General features: G+C 37.9%; 1 protein-coding gene across 6 annotated transcripts in view; it reads right to left on the bottom strand.

The window, feature by feature from the left end:
- The window catches only part of LOC113512264 (transcription factor EB), a 153,786-nt gene that overhangs the window by 85,945 nt on the left and 50,176 nt on the right, over positions 1-17,665 (bottom strand). The gene's annotated exons all lie outside the window — the stretch shown is intronic.

The following is a 17,665-nucleotide window of genomic DNA, read 5'->3' as shown; positions in this document are numbered from 1 at the left end:
TCTACGTTATACGTTGGCGGTGATTTTTTAAATTTATGTTTAGATCATTTAAAAAAATATCATTTGATACGTGGTAAAGAACCGCCGTATTGAGTGCTGCTTCCTTTTACAAGTCGGTTAAATAAATCTTCGACCACTATTCATAATGTTGGAACCACAGACCACACACCACGCAGTCGTTCAGTTTGCCAACATATTTTATAATAGTACGTTATATATATGTTTATAACATATATGTTATGATTATACATAACAACAAACTACTAATTTGACAATTATGTAACACACAGATAAATGTTATCAATAATGAATTATGTTCAATTATGTAACGCACTATATGATATGTATATCTATTTACGATTGTGATGTTTTAACATACATAACCTACATACCTACATATTGTTCATAACAATAATAATAATAAATAATTATAATTTATTGTTATTTTCTTTTAATTGCAATCGATTGAGTTTATGGGAATAACAATACGGGATTATTTTTGTCAGGTCGACCTCATACGGTATTTTTTAATGGGTGATAATGGAATAGTAACCCTGCCTGCGCTATCGCTATACGCTGGCGCCAGTGAGTGATGTCAGACGAGGATGAAAGCAGGTCTGTTGGCCCATCCAGGGATCTCCACGTGGTAGTCGATTAGATAGGGTATATTACTAGCAGTGGAATTGTTTAACCCCATTGCTAACAATCCCTTTCGCTATCCTCTACGCGGTTACTCTTGAAAACCATTGCAGTTAATTCTTAGAGAATTCGTGATGAAGGCCTAACTGACCTGCTTCATCATCACCTATCATCCCACACAGGTGCTCCGCCATCGTATACCAATACTGCGACAGATTGTGAATGGGTTTATCATCCATTTAAAAAAGAAATAAACAAAGACTATAATTTTTTTTATGCAACTTAGAATGGCAAACAAGCTGATGACCCACCTGATGGAAAGTAGTAACCGTTGCCTATAGACATGAGCAGTACCATGGACATAACAGAGTATACTGTTTGGCCCATGATACCCCCCCATGCGTTGCCATTCCTGGGGGCTAAGGTGTTATTCCTCTGTACCCTGTAAATTCACTGCAATATCCCACCCTTCAAACCGAAACACAACCATGCAAACACAACTGCTTCACGGTAGAAACACGAATGGGATAGAGGTGGCCAAGCAAACGACTTTATATTTTATACTTTAATATTTTAATAATTAATAAATTATATAAAAAAAGATCGCGGTCAGGAATTCAATTACAGCCAGAAAATATAACAATAATCAAGTGAACAGTCACTGATCAAAGGTCGAATGTGAATCACAATAGAGACAAAAACACGAATCAGTTAGTGCTGGCAAGTTACCGGCCCGTTCCAGACTATAAAAAAAAAACTTAATTAAACGCCCTTGACAAGCAGATCGAGATTTACTTTTAAACCAATCATTAGAATATTAGGCAGTCAGTTTTAAAAAGAGAAAACTGCCTGATATCTACTATACTAAGGGGAAAGGGATTGTTAGCAATAGAGTTTGACAGCCCCATTGCTAGCAATATGCCCTGTTAGGTCGAACTCCACGTGGTTCCCCCTGGAAACCATCATGAACAATTCTTGTTGAATACGTCACGATGGGCTAACTGACCTGCTTCATCCTCACCTATCATCTCTCACTTGTGTCCCGCCAGTGTATATCGATAGCGTGGGTGGGGTTACCATTTTTTTTTATTGGATGAAAATGAAATGGTAACCCCGCCTGCGCTAACGGGATACGCCGACGGGGCACCAGTGAATGGTGATCGATGATGATGAAGACAGGTCAGTTAGCCCATCATTATGAATTCATCTGGAATTAACCATGATAGTTTCCAGGGGGAACCGCGAGGAGATCGACCTGGTTGGATATATTGCTAGCAACGGGATTCTCAGTCTCCATTACTAACAATCCTTTTCCCCCCGGTTGGGTAACCATTGCATTATCACCCATTAAAAAAAAAGATATCTACTATACTACGAATAGAAGATACTAGATTATGAGCATTTATTTAAATAGATTAATAAAAAAAATTGAGACTTACTAGTGCATGTAGCATTGCCGTGTGATCCCAGCATAGAATAGCCCACCCCTTCCTTTCACATGGGTGTCGCAAGAGGTGACTAAGAGATTTTACTGGTCGAGAGATTAACAGCAGCGTCCTTTTCAAAATATCACCAAAGCTTCACTGCGGTAGCTAATACGCCTACCAAGCGTGGCAACTACTGGCAAAACTCTCCAAGAGGATGCTTATTTTCAGCAGTGGACAGTGAACGGTTGATATCGTCATACTGTTACAGAAATATTAAAGATAGGTATTGAAATATGATTATTATATATATATATATACAAGAAAAAGTATTTAAGTAGATACATATGTGTATTATTTGTCTAAGACGACGACAGGTGGGAGGATTAGGCGGGGCATCGAGGCCGACCCCTTGGCCCCAGCATAAACTCCGGGGCTAACTATCCCCGGGTCACTGCGTCTGAGCTCACTCTCTATAAGGCGAGGCGTGGTCTTGTACAGATTTTAGGGTTGTTGGTAAGCAAGAGCTCTCCTCTCTTCTTATTTTTTTTTATCAGTTCTGTTTAGTTTGGAAATAGATGGCGTTATACATTATGTCCAGCGGTATTTTTTTTATTCTCACATTTCTTCACAAACAAGCTGACGGAAAGTGGTAACCGTCGCCTATAGACATGAGCAGTACCATGGCCATAACAGAGTATACTGTTTCGCCCATGATACCCCCCATGCGTTGCCATTCCTAAGGACTCAGGTGTTATTCCTCTGTACCATATCTTAATTAATCCTAATATTATTACTTTTTTTCAATTTAATCAATCGAATATACAATGTAGAATTTGATTTAAGAAAAGAAACGTATTTTACTTAAAATTCGTATATGATTAATCCATACCCATCCAAATGCATGAATATGGATGTAGTAACTCCGCCTGTGCAACCGTTAGCTCGATACCTATATGTTGGCAAGATGCCAGTGAGGTATGATAGATGATATTGGAGACAAGTCAGTTGGTTGCCACGTCAGATTGGAAAGGGATTTATAATAATGGAGGCCAGTAGCCCTATTTTGTTTTCAACGGATGATAATGGAATGGTAACCCCGCCTACGCTATCGGTATACGTTGGCAAGGTACTAGTGAGAGATGATAGGTGAGAATGATATAGGCCAATTGACTCAATAGCTTGCGATTGCTAGTTCCCATTACTAACAATCCCTTCTCCCCTCCACTAGACCAATTTATTAACATCCTTTCTCCAGGTACCATAAAGATTACGATATATTCTGTAATGTCCATGGTTTTATTTATAACTATAGAATAGAGTATAGTATCTCGTAGTTGTAGAAAAAGGATTGTTTATAAGGGATCTAACTGCCCCACAGCTACCAATTTACTTCTGTCAGGACGACCTCCACACGTTTTCCTCTGCAAATCGTGATTAATTATTGTTTCATTCGTCATGATAATCCACCTGATCTGCTACTTCTTCACCTATCATCTATCAGTGGTGCCTCATCAGTGTACCAGAGGGAGACTTTGTACAAAAGTCGTTTGCTTGGGCACCTCTGTCCCATTCGTGTTTCAATCGTAAAGTAGTTGTGTTTGCATGGCTGTGTTTCGGTTTGAAGAGTGGGATATGGCGTGAATTTACAGGGTACAAAGGAATAACACCTGAATCCTTAGAAATGGCAACGCATGGGGGTATCATGGGCGAAACAGTATACTCTGTTATGTCCATGGTACTACTGCTCATGTGTAAGTACTTATTTTCAGATAAAAAATACTTTCCCAAATCAGTATAGAACTTATGAAATAACAAACATTAAAAAAAATACCAGAAGGAGACTTTGTACAAAAGTCGATTGCTTGGGTACCTCTGTCACATTCGTGTTTCTACCGTGAAGCAGTTGTGCTTGTATGGCTGTGTTTCGGGTTGAAGTACCCTTCAATACCTCTGTACCCAGTAAATTCACGCCATATCCGGTAGGATTTAGAGTTGGATTAGAATTTACTGGGTACAGAGGAATAATATCTGAGTCCTTTAGGAATGGCAACGCATGGGGGGTATCATGGGCGAAACAGTATACTCTGTTATGTCCATGGTACTGCTCATGTCTATAGACGACGGTTACCACTTTCCATCAGGTGGGCCGTCAGCTTGTTTGCCATTCTAAGTTGTATAAAAAGAAAAAGAAAGAATCGGTGTGTACCGATAGCGCAGGTCGCTATTTCATTTTTATACATCCAAAATTAAAGACTATAGTTACTGTTTTGAGTCATTAGCTCGGTAAACAAGCATTCCGAGAAGTATAGAAAAAAATTGATGTATTCCGAATCAATATTTTTTCCTCAAATTTGCCTACCTTGACACTTCATGACGTGAATTCAATGTCGTGGGATAGGTATCTTTGGTTGCACTTAAAAACCGACTAATTTTATGATACATTTTATTGCCAACATCAAAAGATATGCGTAGGTAATTGAAAATTATTAGGTACCTATTTTAGTTTGTTTTTATTTTTCACAAGTCAAAAGTCACGATATAATTAAACAGACTAGACCCCAAGCGATGACATAAAGATTAAATTTATTATAAAAGATACATTATGAACATATTAAATTGGTTTACATGTAATAACCTATTATTAAATTCCAGCAAAACAAAGTGTATAAAATTTACACTTCCTAATGTAAGACTAATAAATACACAGTTATTGCTTAATGACGAAATAGTAAATTTTGTTAATGATACAGTTTTTTTAGGTATAACAGTGGACTCGAAATTACAATGGGGGCCCCATATTTCAAAATTGGCCAGTAGACTCAGTTCTGCTGCATATGCAATTAGAAGAATTAGGCAATTAACAGACGTGGCGACGGCTAAACTTGTATATTTTAGTTATTTCCATAGCATAATGTCTTATGGCATACTGCTGTGGGGTAAAGCAGCCGATATAAATACTATATTTGTTTTACAAAAGAGAGCCATACGTTCTATTTATGGTATGGGTTCAAGAGAGTCATTACGTCAGTGCTTTAAAGACTCAAATATCCTCACAGTTACTTCACAATACATTTATGAAAATATTATGTATACACGGAAGAACTTAGCGAGTTTTAAAAAACTCAAAGACTGTACAAGTAGAAACTTACGCAATATAAATAAGCTTATTTTACCTAAATGCCGTCTGCACAAAATCAGTAATTCATTCTATGTTTTTTTTTTTTTTTTTTTTTTTCTCTGAATGTGTTTGCTGTTGGCCGTGTGTGGCCTTTACAGCTTCACCGGACGCGAATGCAGGGGCGAGTGCTGATGGCACTCCAAGCCCGCGAGAGGGGAGCGACAGAGGTGTCGACTCTTTCTTATGGACTGCGGTGTGTGTGTGCGCCTAAGGGCGCCAGAGTGGCTCGGCCTCGGCTTAGGCCACCGCACTTCGACCCCCGTCGAGGGACGGCGAAGGGTCGGTACGTCTGGGTGGGTGAGATTGCGACGCGGTTGTTATGCGCTCGGGCGCAAACCTGATCGCGCGCGGACCGTGTGTCGCGAGGGTTCTTCGCCCCCGCCGGCGGGGGCGGTGTGTGCGATGTGTGGGTGTGTTTGTAGGGGCTCTTGTCGAGGGTTCCGCGGTAGGTAGGGAGGGAGACGCGTTTGCCGTCGTAGTTGGATCATCGGGGTCCAAGAGTGCGTGCCTCGGGCGACGACGTTTTGGAGCGACGTTCTCTATGGGGGGTTTGTATTTGACCGCTCTTACTATGAGCGGATTTGAATGGGACTCGGCTGAGGCAAAGTAGCGTCGAGACGCTTGCTTCATAAATTGCCTTATAGTGGGTATTTTGAGGTCGCGGTGTAGATCCACGTTGCGCACGTACCACGGGGCGCCCGTGGCCCGTCGCAGAAATTTATTTTGCACCACCTGAAGGGTGTGAAGTAATGAAGGAAGGGCGTGGGCGAAGACGACACTAGCGTACGTCATCACCGGTCTTATACATGCTTTATAGAGCGTCAGCTTTGCGTTAAGCGACAATTGGCTGCGCTTGTTAATAAAGGGATGGAGGCGTCCCAGTATAAAATTGGCCAGGCCTCGGACGCGCTTAAGATGAGATGCGAAACTCAACTTGGAATCTAGTGTCACGCCTAGGTATTTGGCTTCGTTCGTCCAGGGGACGGGCGTGCCAAACAGCTGAATAGAGGCGGGAAGGGATGGTTTTCTTTTGGCCGTGAAAAGCACGGCGGCGCTTTTATCTGGGTTGACTTCGATGCGCCATTTTCTGAACCAGTAGGCCAGCTCGTCCACCGCCCGTTGAAGCCTGTTGGCTGCACAGGCGGCCGACGTGCTGTCCACATATAGGGCTGTATCATCAGCAAAGAGGGCGATTTGCACTCGGGGCTGACGCGGGATGTCGTTGGTGTACAACGAGAAGAGGGTGGGGGAGAGGACAGCGCCTTGAGGGACGCCGGCTCTAATCGGTCGTGCGCTGGAACGCACTCCATTGACGCGATAGCGATATGACCTATTGGACAAGAAGGCTCGTATGATGTGCACGAGCCTGTCTGGCACTCCCATCTTGTGCAGTTTGAAAATCAAGCCGCTGTGCCAGACTTTGTCAAAGGCCTTCGCTACGTCGAGAAACAGGGCACATGTGACCCCGTTGGATTTCAGGTGTCGGGCGTTGAGGACGTGTTCTACTACACGATGTACTTGATGAACAGCTGAGTGCTTGGCTCTAAAGCCGAACTGCTCATCGATCAGGATGCCTTTGGACTGTAGCCAGTCTTTCAGGCGTGCGAGTATTAGCTTCTCATACAGCTTCCCCAGCGAGCTGAGGAGACTGATGGGGCGAAAACTGGTGGGAAGGGACTTATCTTTCCCAGGTTTGGGAAAGCCTACGACATCGGCTTCTTTCCAAGCATCTGGAAAGATGGCATTGGTAATTGCCGCATTGAAGATCGCTACTAGAAGTAGCAGAATGGTTTCTGGCAGACTCTTAAGGAGTCTGTTAGAGATACCGTCGGCACCGGGTGCCTTTCGGTTGGGGGTTCCTTTGATGAGTGTTCGCACCTCATCCAGTGTAACGGGGGGGAGTGACTCTACTGGAGGGATCGACAGGATTCGCTCCACCTCGGATTCTACCTTCTCTAGATGATCATCGGGCACCGGATTCATTCTATGGTAATTGCATAAGATTTTATAATAAACTGCCGGAATCTGCATTAAATCTGACAGAGAGGCAATTCAAATCTTATATTAAACAATTTTTATGTAAGAAAGCCTATTACAGGATAGACGAATTCATAGATGACAACATATCAAGTAAATAATTAGTTTATTAGCATACAACGTTATAATTTTATTTTCTCATTGCTTTCTTGATTTAATTGATTAATTTTAGAAATATGAAAGCGTAGCGGTTTTTTGTATTAATTGCCGCATGCATTCTTATGTAAAATGTGAATACTATAACTATCAGATGGCAATTGTGAGTAGCTTTGACGTGGTCTAGTGTTTTGAGTAGTCATGCTCACTAAAATGTCCAGACTTGTGGCGGCGTGGTGGGCCGGGTCATTGGGCTCCCTAAAATATGGTCGAGCGCAGTGATGGCTGGCTCATCCGTCATACTCGTGAACGGGTGCTGCTTGTAGGGACTGGTCTGCTCTAATCACTATGACTGATTTCCTCTTATTAATTGTTTAACCAGTTGGTTATGTATTCAATTTTTTTTTCTTTTTGAGTATTTAATTGAATTAGTGCTAATTGGTGGTTTGTATTCACACAATTAAACTTAAAAATGTAAAATAATAATAAAATTATTTAAAAGAGCATCACGCAAGTTTCTTGCTCGTTCTTCTTGTGATGAGACAGCTTTCCGAACGAGCGGTAAATTAAAAAAAATGTAATGACTTTTCAAAAGTGCTTCAATGTAAGTTTATTTGAATAAATGATTTCTATTCTATTCTATTCTATCATTACCAAAATTGTTTCACCCACAAGCAATAAACGCGTCGAGACCGGGTTTAATTAGACATAAAACACTATATAAAGATTTATTACGATAGTTTTAGAAAGTCGATCCGTTTCAAATTGCCAAAATGTGATCGTCAAATGATTGTTTTGTAAGCATTTTAATAAGCTAGTCTAGTATGTTGTCTCGAAACTGATCGAGTGCTTATCATATTTTTTATTTATTTATTTAACTCTTTATTGCACCATAAACAAAAATATACAATAACAAGTGAATGATTCAAGTGAAATACAGTAACATAAATACAGATTGAAATATACACATAAAGGTACAAAAGGCGCTCTTATCGTTAGGACAATCTGTTACAGACAACCTTTGTTTAAAGGAGAACAGATAGAAGTGGGCAGGTGGCGCAAGAGTGAATAAATAATTTTTCGTGCATAAAATACAAAAACCTATAATTTATTAAACTACTTCCTATAACTATATATATAGATAGATAGATAGTTAGATACTCTTTACTGTTTCCTCCAAAAGATTACAATAGTAAACTTATTATAAATATAAATAATTACAAGAAATAATCACAATGAGAACACAATGGGCGACCTTATCGCTAAGAGCGATCTCTTCCAGGCAACCTTTGGATGGAGAGGAGTAATTATAAACAATTTGGTAGGAGGCACGATAAAAAAATTTGTTAGTTCTAGATATGGGAGATGTAATACATATAATAATATAAAAATTATCCCTACTGATTATTATATATATATATATATATATATATATACATACATACATATACATACATACACATATATACACACATACACACATATACATACATGCATATAAACGCCTACACAAATACATAAAAATATATAAATACTGTTCACGAAAAATATGCAAGAAATAAGTATGCTAACCAGACATATAAACATATTAAGGAGATGACAACTTGCTCAAATAAAAGTCCTTAACTTTTGTTTTAAAAGTAACCAGACATTTTATATTTCGTATGGAAACTGGTATATATATATATATATATATATATATATATATATATATATATATATATATATATATATATACAAAATACATAAACATACACATATAAATACATACATAGCACACACAAGTAAATATGACAAATCTAGTCAAAAAATACAGAGAACTGGAAAAGAGTGAAAGAAAATGTGATTTGACTTTGTGTTATACAGAGAACTGTAGTGAAATTCTCTGTTCTACGAGTATAACGCAAAATAAATATTTTTATCATTGTTTTAACCAACTTCAAAAGGAGGTGGTTTTCAATTTGATTAATTTTTTTCTATTTTTCTATGCCTCATATCTCTGTAAATTTAAACTGGTTTTGCCAGTTTGTTTTGTTTTTTTTTTTTTTTTTTTTTTTGTGAAATACAAAGTAATTACTCATCATTAGAAATTTCATATGTAATAGCGGAATTCAATTAGACAATACTTTCTGACACTACACATAAAAAGACATGCTTTTATGGATGTGTTTCTATTTGATGGGTGCAATACTGCAGTGAAATGATACAGAAGTAAAACAATTAGTCCTCAGGAGTAGCGGCGAATAAGGAGTGTTCATTCAGAGCGTCGGTGTGTACAAAGTTCACATCTATAGGCGACGATTACCAATTTCCATTGGGTTGATTACTTATTTGCTGTAACCATTTCAGCCAGGCATCTATTAAGAAACTTATTTCAGAAGATTCGAACTTAAAAGTGACTTATATTTATATACAGGAAACGAAAGAGTGGCCTATCCTATGTCGAGTCCACACGGTTGGGGGGGAAGGGATTGTTAGTAATGGGATCTAATGAACCCATTGCTAGTAATATACCCTATCAGGTCGACCTCCACGCGTTTCCCCCTGGAAACCATTGTGGTTAATTCTAGTGGAATTCGTCACGATGGGCTAACTGCTTTCATGCTTCCTGTTTTCATCTTCATCTATCATCACTCACTGGTGCCTTGCCAGTGTATATCGATAGCGCAGGTGGGGTTACCATTGCATTATCACCCATTAAAAAAGTCCACACGGTTAATTAAAAGGTATTAAATGTTTTTAATGTATTAGCCATTCGTTCGATGAACCGAAGTGTTTTGTTCTTTTAATTTCAAGTAACTGTATATGTTGACATTAAAACCGTTATTGCATTGACATGTTGTTTGCGCAAAAACGCGTATACGTAATTAGAGGCTGTACAAAGTATTTCTCTTATAATGTATTAGAAATATATTATTGTTAATTAAATATATTAGTTTTAGCTATGTCTTTATTCGAAATTAAAAGTTACCTATGTCCTTCTGCATTCCATATTTTTTCACCATATTTCATGATTATCGGTCGAGCCGTTAAGGAGTCATATGCTAAGAAACATATCTTTCATATGTATAAACATACATTTCTGCATGTACAAATACAAAGTATTAGTTCTTGTGTGTTGGAAGGAATTGGCTTACAAGGCACAGGTTACCCTAATTTGGAAGCTAGGGCAAAAAATATGTTATTTTTTTTTATACAACTTAGAATGGCAAACAAGCTGACGGCCCACCTGATGGAAAGTGGTATCGTCGCCTATAGACATGAGCAGTACCATGAACATAACAGAGTATACTGTTTCGCCCATGATACCCCCCCATGCGTTGCCATTCCTGAGGACTCAGGTGTTATTTCTCTGTACCCAGTGTATTTCACGCCATATCCAGTAATGTAACAATGCAACCCTGTATTTGTTAATAAACTTTTATTATTATTAATTACATACATATATATATATATATATATATATATATATATATATATATATATATATATATATATATATATATATATATATATATATATATTCAGGACTCCCATCCTAGATGCAGCACTTTATTTATTCTTTTTTGCACAATAAAACTTTACACCACGTACAAGTGGTGAACTTAATGCCATATGACATTTATATTCATCATCTTAATTTTTTTTTTCTCTTTGGAAAATTTTAAAATGTAGTTGAGATTTGGGATCAATTCGTAACTCTGAATCATTTTAATAGAGACGTTTGAAAATATTTTAATTCAAAATGCGGAATCGTGTATATATAAAGTAACATGTGTAAAAACGTCAGTTTTAATTATCACAAAATTAATATGTGATCCAGATAGGACTCTACCGACTACAAAAAGAACCGGTGAAGAAAGTCAGTTCAGTAATTGACAAGAAACTCGGCTCGTATTCTTTTCAAATAAATTTTATATTTGTTTACAATAATACAGATTATAATATTAGTAGTATGGGGGGAAAGGGATTGTTAGTAATGGAGACTGAGAATTCCATTGCTAGCAATATACCCAAGCAGGTCGACCTTCTCGCGGTTTCCCCGTACAAACTATCATGGTTAATTCCTGATGAATTCATCATGATGGGCTAACTGGCCTGTTTTCATTCTCATCTATCACCCTTCACTGGTGCTCCGTCAGCGTATCCCGTTAGCGCAGGCGGGGTTACCATACCATTTTCACCCATCAAAAAAAAAATACTTAGTAGTATTATTAGTAATAATACAAATAATAATAATAGTTCTCTTAATAATTATTATTATAAACATCCGCTTGTAAGGCGATAATTTAAAAACAATAAAATATCTAGGTCACAACTAAGAACTAAAAACCTGTTCATTTCACAGACTGTTCGATCAATAAACGTAATCAATATAACACCTTATTTGCATGATAAGTAGGTTTCATTTTCGCATTAAACCAAATGTGAGTTGCAATAATACCTACTTAATAATCTTGAAACATTTACACATTAATTTTTTTCTCTCTAACTACACTGAGTTGACTGGAAGAGATCTCCCTTAGAGATAAGCCCTCCCTTGCTAACAAGTTGCTAAACTAATCGCTGTATCTATTGTTCAAGTGCGATAAAGAATATATAATATCACTAAGTTGTCTCTCCGAAGACTTTACCTAAGGGAGATTTTGTACAAAAGTCGTTTGCTTGGACACCTCTGTTTTATTCATGTTTCTATCGTGAAGCAGTTGTGTTTGCATGGCTGTGTTTCGGTTTGAAGGGTGGGATATAGCAGTAACAGGGTATAGAGGAATAATACCTGAGTCCTCAGGAATGGCAACGCATAGGAGGTATCATGGACGAAGCAGTATACTCTGTTATGTCCATGGTACTGGTCATGTCTATAGGTGACGTCTACCACTTCCAATCAGGTGGGCCGTCAGCTTGTTTGCCATTATAAGTTGAATAAAAAAGAACTTTAAAAAATATACAAAAAAAGTCGCTCATAATAATTTTTGGTTTCCATTTGGTTTTTATTTTACACTAAAATATCTTTAAACAATCTAAGATCTTTGAAAATTCCATCAACGCACTGGTAACACACCTCTTGTAGAGAGAAACGATTGTTAGTAATGGGGACTAATAACCATATCGCTAGCGTTAACTAAAGTAAAACCTATAGAGTTGGGGGGAAAGGTATTGTTAGTATTGCGGTCTATTAGCTCCATTGCTAGAAATATACCCTATAAGGTCGACCTCCACGTGGAAACCATAGTTATTAATTCTTGGATTCGTCACGATGAGCTAAATGACCTGCTTTCATTCTCACCTATACCAATATAATACACGAGAACATAAAAGGAAGTTTTAAATATCAATCGCTTGCGCAGAAATTAAATGGTTTAATTAAAAAAAATATTTTACCTTTAACCATTGCTACGGAACTACGTGGATAAGGCCACGGAAAAAAAAACAGAAGCAATTTTACCCCATCCCTGACGAGCATTGACTTTGCTGGGACTAGGAATTGTGTGAATGGTACTTTACTATTGCACAAGATTCAAATCAAATACAGGTATGTATCAATGCATGCGCGCACGCATGTCCTTGTCGACGCTTTCGCCCAAACATTTTCAATGAGGCACTAATATGACGGTGTCATTGATTTGGCGGTGTTATTGTATATACAGGGTGAAATCAAAAGCAATAACGATCTCCGTGGCGCAGTGGTAGGCATGCCACTTTGTATAAATAATGTTTACCAGAGGGAGACGGTACAAAATAATTTGGTTGGGCACCTCTGTCCTATTCGTGTTTCTACCGTGAAGCAGTTGTGTTTGCATGGATGTATTTCGGTTTGAAGGGTGGGATATGGCAGTGAATTTACAGGGTACAGAGGAATAACACCTGAGTCCTCAGGAATGGCAACGCATGGGGGTATCATGGGCGAAACAGTATACTCTGCTATAGCAGCAAATTTTCACTTCGCGACACCGTGTTTAGTATTTTTCCACGCTAATATTACAATTGCCCGTCTTACTGATAAGGAACGCATGTTTTCAGTTGATGATTACGTTTGTTAATCAAACATATTCGATCCATATTTTTATATCTGCTCCTATGTACATAAAGTTAGCGAAATAACAAGCGTTTACAAATCAGGGTCTCTAGACAAGTGGCAAACGAATTCGTCGATGGAATCGACATCGCTAGCGAGTCCGTGAGACAGAATGAGAAAGCAACGCTATATGACTCATTCCAACTTACAGGCTCGCTAGCGATGATGACGGAAATATCTTAAAAACCTATTTTAACTGATTGTGTTAAAGTTCACTATAGGTTCAGTTTATTGGTTTATATGTAGTATACATATCATTCATCTGAGATGTATATTACCATAATGATGGTAATGTACATCTCAGCTAAATTTTTTCTACAATATTTGAAATAGTTTGCATTAAATATTTTAAGTTTTGACCTCATTAAATTTTAACTATTAGAGTGTTTTGATGCTGTATTTCAAATTGAGAAGTTAGCACAAAAGAAAGAGACAAAATATTTTAATGGCCAAAATAGTTTTATGAGAGAAGTGTCATAAGAGGCGATTAAAAGAACTTAATGGTCGAGGGATGAGCAGCGGCGTCCCTCTTAAAACATCACCAAAGCCTAACTGCGGTTGCCAACCCATCTGCCAAGCGTGGCAACTACTGGCCAAATCCCCTTATGGGTGAGGGCTAAGCAGCAGTATTATCAGTCCTATGTATGATATGACGATGATAATAGCAACAAATGTCTTGAACGACTCTTTCTTCTTATTGCCCCAAGTAATACTTTTTTAAATAATTAAAACGGCATATACATGATAAAAATAATAAAATAAAAAAATAAAATAAAAATCTACTAACCACCGTGGAATAGTGGGCTAATATGATTCTCTTATGGGGAAAGACTCGTGCCCAACAGTGGAATGTTAATGGGCTATTACGCCAGTTAATGACGACGAATGAATCAATTCAACAAACATTTTCTATCTTGACTTACTTTTTTTTTATCATTGTATATGTCAATACCAAACAGCTAGGTCAATATCAATTAGTTACAGTTCATGGATCCATCAGTAGAGATGACGAAATATCAGTGGTAAATGACAAAGAGATAGTATTTTTTTTATACAACTTAGAATGGCAAACAAACTGACGACCCACCTGATGAAAAGTGGTAACCGTCGCCTATAGACATCAGCAATAGCATGGACATAACAGAGTATACTCTTTCGCCCATGGTACCCCCCGTGCGTTGCTATTCCTGAGGACTCAGGTGTTATTCCTCTGTACCCTGTAAATTCACTGCCATGGTCTCTATAGAAAATCTTGCACATAGTATCATATTAAATGAGTAATTGCTACTAACATAATACATACTTTCCTCGCGTTTAATATATCCATAATAGATCCAGAAGGAGACTTTGTACAAAAGTCGATTGCTTGGGTACCTCTGTCCCATTCATATTTCAACCGTGAAGCAGTTGTGATTGCATGGCTGTGTTTCGATATGAAGGGTGGGATATGGCATAAATTTACTGGGTACAGAAGAATAACACCTGAGTACTCAGGAATGGCAACGCATGGGGGGTATCATGGGCGAAACAGTATACTCTGCTATATCCATGGTACTGCTCATGTGTATAGGCAACGGTTACCACTTTCCATCAGGTAGGCCGTCAGCTTGTTTGCCATTCTAAGTTGTATAAAAAAAAAGATCCATACTTCAGTGACCTACATTCGCTGTATTTCACTGATATTAAATACCTGTCATTGGCTATTATTGTCCACACTGTGTGTTATTAGTTTTGGACCGGAGCACACGCATTCATGGGATGTGATTCTAATTTGGACTTATCAAAATTGCTCGGGCAACATACAATGTCACCGGGCAGAATTACAAAATCCGACGTGCCTTTAGTATGCAGTAATAAAATTTAAAAAGTGTAATTCGGTATTGAATGCAATTTGTCATTTCCGTGGTTCTGTTTTGAAGAGAATAAATATATTTTTTTCATAGGTGATAATTAAATGAAAACAAGAATCCTCGCCTGCACTATTTTTTTTTTTGATAGGTGAAAATGGTATGGTAACCCCGCCTGCGCTAACAGGATACGCTGGCGGAGCACCAGTGAAGGGTGATCGATGAGAATGATAACAGGCCAGTTAGCCTATCATGATACAATACTATTTGTACAACAATCTTATGAACATTAACTCTAATTGTCATAATATATATATTTTTTTAATATTTTTTTTAATTTAATTTACTCATAATCTTATTTTCTGATTTTGCTCACAACTTAGATTACATGTTTATTTCTGTTATTTACTTAAATTTCTTACACTGTATAATTACGTTAAAGTGAATGCTGTGAATACCTATAATAGGCATGTGCATTAATATTGTATTGTATTTAATGTTGTTATACCTATATGTTATAATGCAATATGCTGTTGGTGTTCCTTAAATAAATAAATAAATAAATGATGAATTCATCAAGAATTAATCATGATAATTTCTAGGAAGAACCGCGAGGAGGTCAACCTGGTTGGGTATATTGCTAGCAATAGGATTCTCAGTCTCCATTACTAACAATCCTTTTCCTCCACGTCTGTACTATTAAGTATACGCTGGCGGGACACGAGTGAGGGATGATTGGTGAGGATGAAAAGACAACTCAGTTAGTACATCGTGATGAATTGGCCTGGAATTAATTGCTAGTAATATACTCTACGCTTTACGCAGTAGCCTCTGGAAAGCACTGTCCTTAATTCCAAGCCAATTTATCACAATATACTAAATGACCTGCCTTTTCATCCTCGCAAATCATCCCTCACTGGTGCCCCGCCAGCGTATACCATTAGCGCAAGCGGGAACACCATTCCATTATTATCCATTAAAAAAAAATACAGATAAATGCTTTACCAAAAAATATTATTCTAAAAACTAGTATATATATATATATATTTGTTTTACCAAAGGTTGACTGGGAGAGAATGCTATATGTATAATATTAAGTCCGCCTTTTGTACCAGACATTTTTTTTGTGTAATGTGATCAATAAAGAATAAATAAATATAAATGTTATTTATAATTAAGTCAACTTTTTAAAGGCGTACTTTTAAAACTTAGTACTGTGCCACTTCTTTTAACTAAGAATTAAACTCGATAGAAAGAGACGAAATATTTCAATAGCAAAAACCGTTTATGTGAGACACATGACGTTTTTATGAATGACCAGTTAGCGTGGTGAATTGTCATGAAGTAATATGTTAATTAACACAGTTCGTATGGGCATAGCTAAATAACATTTTCGTCTGTAAATGAGTTTTGTTTGCATGACATATTATCACGTTTTGCGAGGAAAACCCGCATATTACAAATTAGAAAATCCGTACAACAATCATAAGTGTATTTTTTTTAAAACACAAGAGGCAAACGAGCATGCGGCACACCTGATGGTAAGTGACTACCGCCGCGCGCCGCGCGCGCACAGCACCAGCGGCATTGCAGGTGTGCTGCCGGCCTTTTAAAAAGGAATATACTCTTTTCTTGAAGATTATGTTGTCGTATCGGTTCGGAAATACTGCTGCTGGAAGTTAATTCCAAAGAATGGTTGTGCGTGAAAGAAAGTGCCTTGAAAAACGCACGGTGAAAGACCGCCACTCGTCCAAATGATTGGGATGAAACTTTAGTTTATGGCGGGTTGTACAATGGTGAAAATCAACAGCAGGTATCACACCGAACAATTCCTCAGAACACTCCGCATCATAAATTCGGTAGAAGATGTACAGATTATTTATTTATTTATTCATTATTAACTGCAGTTTACAGATGATTAAACTACAAGACACTAGAGACAGCTTTACGTTTATAACATATCGAATTATTTACCTAAGAGGGTTGACGTCAGGCAGGCGGCCGGTCGTAAAACTATAAGCCAAATCTTTTTGTAATATGGATAACAGGGGGGAAGGGATTGTTAGTATATTGATAGCAATGGAGAGGTTAGTCCCCATTGCTATCAATATACCTTATCAGGTCGACCTCCACGCGGTTCCCCCCGGAAACTATCGAGACTAATTTATCGTTGAATTCATCACGATGGGCTAACTGACCTGTCTTTTCATCCTCACCTATCACCTCTCACTGGTACCCCGCCAGTGTATACCGATAGAGCAGGCGGGGTTTTCATGCCATTTTCACCCAAAAAAAAAATGGATAAGAAACATATTACGCCGACCCCAAATAATAATTGGGATAAGGGTAGGAAGATACGATGATT

The sequence above is a fragment of the Galleria mellonella genome, unplaced genomic scaffold, assembly GCF_026898425.1.
Source record: "Galleria mellonella isolate WM207_F2 unplaced genomic scaffold, CSIRO_AGI_GalMel_v1 utg352, whole genome shotgun sequence".
NCBI lineage: Eukaryota > Metazoa > Arthropoda > Insecta > Lepidoptera > Pyralidae > Galleria > Galleria mellonella.
This window is presented reverse-complemented; position numbering and strand designations above follow the sequence as displayed.